Raw genomic sequence first — 6,358 nt, forward strand, 5'->3', positions numbered from 1 at the left:
CACGGTGTTAACCCCAGACATGGGAATTAAGATACTATCCACTGGAATCCGTGGTCCTTTACCCCCACGCAAGTAGGAGCTGCGGGACGGCATCCTACAAGCTAGAGCAATTAAACAATAGGAGACCAAAGGGATACAAATTGGAAAGGGAGAAGCCAAAATATCACTATTTGAGGATGATATGATAGTAGACTTAAATGACCCCCAAAATTCCACCAGAGAACTGCTAAGCCTGATAAACAACTTCAGCAAAGTATCTGGATATAAAATTAAACAAATCAGTAGCCCTCATCTACTCAAAGGATAAACAGGCTGAGGAAGAAATTTAAGGAAATTACACAATTCACAATAGTCACAAATAATATAAAATACCTTTGTGTGACACTAACCAAGCAAGTGAAAGATCTGTATGAACTTCAAGTCCCTGAAGAAAGAAATCAAAGATCTCAGAAGATGAGAAGATCTCCCATGCTCATGATTGACAGGATTAATATGGTAAAAATGGCCATATGGCCAAAAGCAATCTACAGATTCAATGCAATCCCCATCAAAATTCCAACTAAATTCTTCATAGCGTTTGAAAGAGCAATTCTCAAATTCATTTAGAATAATAAAAAACCCAGGATAGTGAAAATTATTCTCAACAATAAAAGAATATCTGGTGTAGTCACCATCCCTGACCTCAAGCTGTATTACAGAGCAATAGTAATAAAAACTGCATGGTATTGGTACAGTGACAGGAAAGTCGATCAATGGAATAAAACTGATGACTCAGAAATGAACCCACACACCTATGGCCACTTGATTTTTGACAAAGGACCTAAAACCATACACTGGAAAAAAGATAGCATTTTTCAATAAATGGTGCTGTTTTCAACTGGAGCTCAGCATGTAAAAGAATGAAAATCCATCCATTCTTATCTCCTTGTACAAAGCTCAAGTCCAAGTGGATCAAGAACCTTCACATAAAACCAGATATACTGAAACTAATAAAATAGAAAATGGGAGGAGCCTTGAGCCTATGAGTACAGGAGAAATTTTCCTGAACAGGACACCAACAGCTTATGCTCTAAGACCAAGAATGGACAAATGGGACCTCATAAACTATTGCAAAACTTCTGTAAGGCAAAGGACACTGTCAATAGGACAAAACAACAACGATCAGATTGGGAAAAGATCTTTACCAATCCTACATCTGATAGAGGGCTAATATCCAATTTATACCAAGAACTCAAGAAGTTTGACTCTGGAGAACCAAATAAACCTATTAAAAAATGGGGTACAGAGCTAAACAAAGAATTCTCAACTGAGGAATACCGAATGGCCGAGAAGCACTTAAAGAAATGTACGACATCCTAGTCATCAGGGAAATGCAAATCAAAACAAACCTGAGATCCCACCTCACACTGGTCAGAATAGCTAAGATGAAAAACTCAGGTGACAGTAAATGTTGGTGAGGATGTGGAGAAAGAGGAACACTCCTCCATTGTTGGTGGGATTGTAAGCTGGTACAACCACTCCAGAAACTAGTCTGGACATAGTACTACCAGAGGATCCAGCTATACCACTTCTGGGCATATACCCAAAAAGTGTTCCAATGTATAACAAGTACATACGATCCCCTATGTTCATAGCAACCTTATTTATAATAGCCAGAAGCTGCAAAGAACCCCCAAAGTCCTTCAACAGAGGAATGGATACATAAAATGTGGTACATTTACACAATGGAGTACTACTCAGCTATTAAAAAACAATGGCTTCATGAAATTCTTAGGCAAATGGATGGATATGGAGAATATCCTGAGTGAGGTAAACCAGTCACAAAGATCACACATGATATGTACTCACTGATAAGTGGATATTAGCACAAATCTGGGAATACCCAAGATACAATTTACTGACCATATAAAGCTCAAGAAGAAAGAAGACCAAAATGTGGATGCTTCAGTCCTTCTTAGAAGGGGGCACAAAATACTCAAGGGAGGTAGAGAGCAGGAGGGACTGTGGAGGAAGAGAGGATGGGGAGGGGGGAAAAGAGGGACAGGATCAGGTATGAGAGGAGATAAGGATGATATACAGAGGGTCAGGAATTTGAAAAAAGGTGTGTAGCAATTGGGATGGAGAACGGTGGGTAGCCACCAGCAAGTTCCTGATGCCAGGAAAGCAAGAGGCTCCCAGGACCCAATGGGGATGAGATTAGCTGAATGTCCAACAAAGGGGAGGGAGAACCTGTAGAGACCATATCCAGACCTTAGGCAAGGCCCCCAGTTGAGGGAGGGGGCCACCCACTCATCTCCAAATTTTTATCCCAGAAGGGTTCCTATCTAAAGGAAATATGGGGACAAAGTGTGGAGCAGAGAGTGAAGGAAAGGCCATCCGAAGACTACCCCACCTGGCGACCCATCCCATATACAGACACCAAATCAAGACACTATTACAGATGCCAAGAAGTGCTTGCTAACAGGAGCCTATTATAGCTGTCTCCAGAGAGACTCTGCCAGAGCCTGACAAATAGAAGTGGATGCTTGCAGCCAACCATTGGACTTAGCACAGAGTCCCCAATGGAGGAGAAAGGACTGAAGGAGCTGAAGGGGTTTGCAAAGCCATAGGAAGAACAACAATGTCAACCAACCAGATATCCCAGAGCTCCCAGGGACAAACCACCAACCAAAGAGTACACATGGAGGGACCCATGGCTCTAGCTACATATGTAGCAGAGGATGGCCTTATCTGGCATCAATAGGAGGAGAAGCCCTTGGTCCTGTGAAGGCTTGATTCCCCAGTGTAAGGTAATGCCAGGGTGGGGAGGAAGGAGTGGGTGGGTGGATGGGGAAGCATCCTCATAGAAGCATGGGAAAGTGGGGATTATAGAGGGGAGGTATGGAGGGGAAACCACCAAAGGGGATAATATTTGAAATGTAAGTACATAAAATAGCCAATAAAATAATGGGAAAAAAAAGAATGTTTCAAGGGAAAGAAACTAACAGATAGGGTAGAATTAACTACTGAGTGGCAGCCTGTGAGAGGAGGTGGAAATCAACTCACACCAGCTTGAGAGGAACCTGAAGATTGTAGGAGCTGACTGGCTTGAGGTCTCACAGCAGCTGAGAGGAATGGACAGATCATCTGCTCCCAGCTCATCCTTAGCACCTTTGAAGTTGAAGTTCTCAAAGGAGCCATGTTTACAAAGCAATGAGTTTCCAGCATGGGGACTTTTGTACAAGCTGACAAATCTGTGATAGATGCAATTTTAGATAAAGAAATAGGGTGGCTTGCCATAGGACTCACATTCTCCTTTGAGAAAAGCCTGCCCTTCCTACAGAAGGAATAATAAGAATAACATGGCATGGCTGGCTAAAACATATTTCTCAGACAAACTGTGTCCCCTGGGAATCTCTGGTAGCACAAAATGTCTCCGGCTGCCCCTGTCAAGGAGGACAGGATGGCTAGGTTCCCAGCTGCTCCAGAAAGTCTGTCTTCCCTTGCCTATCCACCCCCAACATCCTTACAAAGACAGGCTTTGGACACTGTGCTGTTCTCTGTGAACATGGACTAGGTATCACAATTGTAGAAGCAAACTAGATAAGATTGGTCAACACTAGTATAGGGAACCAATAAACACCCCTAAATCATGCGTCATTATCTGTGTCATTACAAGCCTAAATAATGCTTCTCAAGATGAAACTGAGTCTAGCAACCCAGCCCCAAGAAACCAGGGTCTCAAGGCATTCTGGTTTCCCAATATTTAAGCAGTTCTGGAATGGTACATTCAATGTTCACTGCATTCCTTAGTGGGTCAGGAGCTCTAGGAGAGTGCAGACTTGCCAACCACATCCAGAAGATGTCACATTGGTTTCATTTCATTTGCTTGCACATTCCCACATTTCCCATGTGTCCTCTCTTTCCTCTCTTCCCACTTTGGATTTGGGTCCAGTTTCTAATCACTGTCCGAGATATATCAGGAGAAGGAAACCAATTGTACATCCATCCACTTATCAATTTTAATCAATTACTAGTTACTTCCTTGAGTGCACACGGAAGTATTCCATTTCCCTAAGGAAACAGTGCAGTGATGGGTAAAGACATCTCTTACAAACTTGATGTCATGTACAAGATAAAGATATTCATGGCATATATCCATGGTGCTCACCTCCTCCTGTCATTCACTGCCTCGCACAGATAAGTCAGGATAACAAGGGGCTTTCACAGTCAACACTTTCAAGCAGCTTATAGATCTAGGCAGAAGTACTATAAGAATCTATCTATGACAAGTGGCTATTAATAGGCAATAATATATAAGAATATATGATATTACTTATATATTATATATTATAATATATATTTATAATATATATTATATTAATAATAAATATGATATATAATACATTATTATATATTATATATTATATAGGAATATATAATAATTTCTATATAATATATATTATATATGTTATATAGGAATATATAATAATATATATAATATATAGGAATATATAATAATATTTAGGAAGAGAGGAGAAATGAGAAGAATGAATGAGGGAAAAGAGGACAGGAATGAAGGGAAGAGAACAAGGGCGGAGAGGGCAAAGGAGAGAGGAAGTGGAAAAGGAAGGTAGAGAGGGGAATGGTCAGGAGAGAGATGAATTCCAACAATCTCAATATAATCCACAGAATAAAAGCAGTACTGCAGCCTTAGGGGGCAATCCTTTTGGATAAGGCTGAAGTTTTGTCCAGGTACAAGACCTGGTAGCTCCCATTCTAGACTCCTTTCTCAGTAACAGGTTGTAAATAATGTTAACTATTAGCAGATTTCTTTTCTCTACATTTCCTTTGCCCTTCTTACTTTAGTCATTAACATGGCTCAGACCCCACATAAAAGCATTCATTCCCCCAAGTGAATACAACATTCACTGAAATACAATAGTAAGCAATTTACTATTGGGTATGAACAATAATTACATTACCAAAACATTTAGATTTAGGATGGCCAATGGCCCATGGATATTATTAAAGACTCAATATCACTTTGTTTTGTTTGGGATTATTTGTTGTTTTTGTTTTTTTGAGACAGGGTTTTCTGTGTAGCTCTGGCTATCTTGGACTAGTTTGGTGGACTAGGCTGGCCTCAAAAGCAAAGAGAACTGACTGCCTCTGCTGGGATTAAAGTCATGAGCTACTACACTGGATTTTTAGGTTTTGTTGTTTGGTGGTGGTGGTGGTTTGTTGTTTTTCTTTTTTGTTTTTTTCTTTTTAAGGAAATATTTTTCAGAATGTTCCAGAGAATATAATATCATTTTGTGTCTCATTGGCTGGAACTTCTTAAACCAACCCCTGACAAAACACATGTGGACATGATTACCTTAAGTTTGACTTAGGCTCTGAATCTGTGGACTTTTGTTATCAGGTGTGTCACTCACCCACCTCACAACAAATCTCGGCTCAGCTGTCATGAGAGAACAGGAAATGGTTGGGAGTCCTGGCCCTCAAACAATTAAACCATCCATTCCTACTGTGGATAAATGGCTGGACAGAAAAAAAAATGTGCTTATCTTTTGGTCCTTAAGTTTTAAAATTTAGTCTGGTTGTGTTGAAAAAATTTAGAAGCAATGAGATAAAATAATAACAATGTCTCCCTTATACAATAAGACTGGGAAAGATTACCCAAGACATAATAAGGAGAGTGATAAAGTAAGTTGAGAGAGCTTAGGGGTATCGGTCTCTGTTATCCTGACCTTGGATAGCTTTCCCTTTCCAACCTTCTCATCTTGGTGAGATCTAAGCAGAAGAATCCGTTTCACATAGGGAAAGGCTGAAGGGTGCCAAGCATGAAGGCAGAAGTCATGTTGAATGCGTACCCATACTCAAACCAGCAAGCCAGCAAAAGCCATAGCATCCTGATCCATGGATCTTCTGCCCCAATCCTTCACCTGAGTTCTATAACAAGGGGGAGAAACAGGAAGTAACGCAAGATCAGAAGATGCACCAGGTACCTCTGCAGCTATGATGTACAAATGATACGCTCCAACTGCCTTATGACTACCCTTGGCCTCTGTAAACACACTTGGTTTAGTATCCACCCTGTGTGAAGAACAGAAACCCTATATTCTTTTACCTGAACTATCACCCACTTTTCAACCAAACATAAAGTGAGTTCACTCAGCTTCAGCCTCTCTACACAGCAGGAATACAAATGCTAGGAGCAGAGTAACTGAGTTAGTGAACTGAGCTGTGTGCCTCCTTTAGAAATATCTTCTTCAAGCTGGGCAGTGGTAGCGCATGCCTTTAATCCTAGCACCTGAGAGGCAGAGGCAGGCAGATTTCTGAGTTTGAGGCCAGCCTGGTCTACAGAGTGAGTTCC

The 6,358-nt window shown here is 40.9% G+C and overlaps 1 long non-coding RNA gene across 1 annotated transcript in view; it reads right to left on the minus strand.

Moving 5' to 3' along the window:
• Window positions 1-6,358, minus strand: part of LOC116077936 — an 18,881-nt gene that overhangs the window by 8,358 nt on the left and 4,165 nt on the right. Inside the window, exon 2 of the long non-coding RNA XR_004113381.1 lies at window positions 5,733-5,934. This is a non-coding gene — a long non-coding RNA (uncharacterized LOC116077936). The remainder of the gene's footprint in view (window positions 1-5,732; window positions 5,935-6,358) is intronic.

Source organism: Mastomys coucha, unplaced genomic scaffold (genome assembly GCF_008632895.1).
Source record: "Mastomys coucha isolate ucsf_1 unplaced genomic scaffold, UCSF_Mcou_1 pScaffold5, whole genome shotgun sequence".
NCBI classification, from domain to species: domain Eukaryota; kingdom Metazoa; phylum Chordata; class Mammalia; order Rodentia; family Muridae; genus Mastomys; species Mastomys coucha.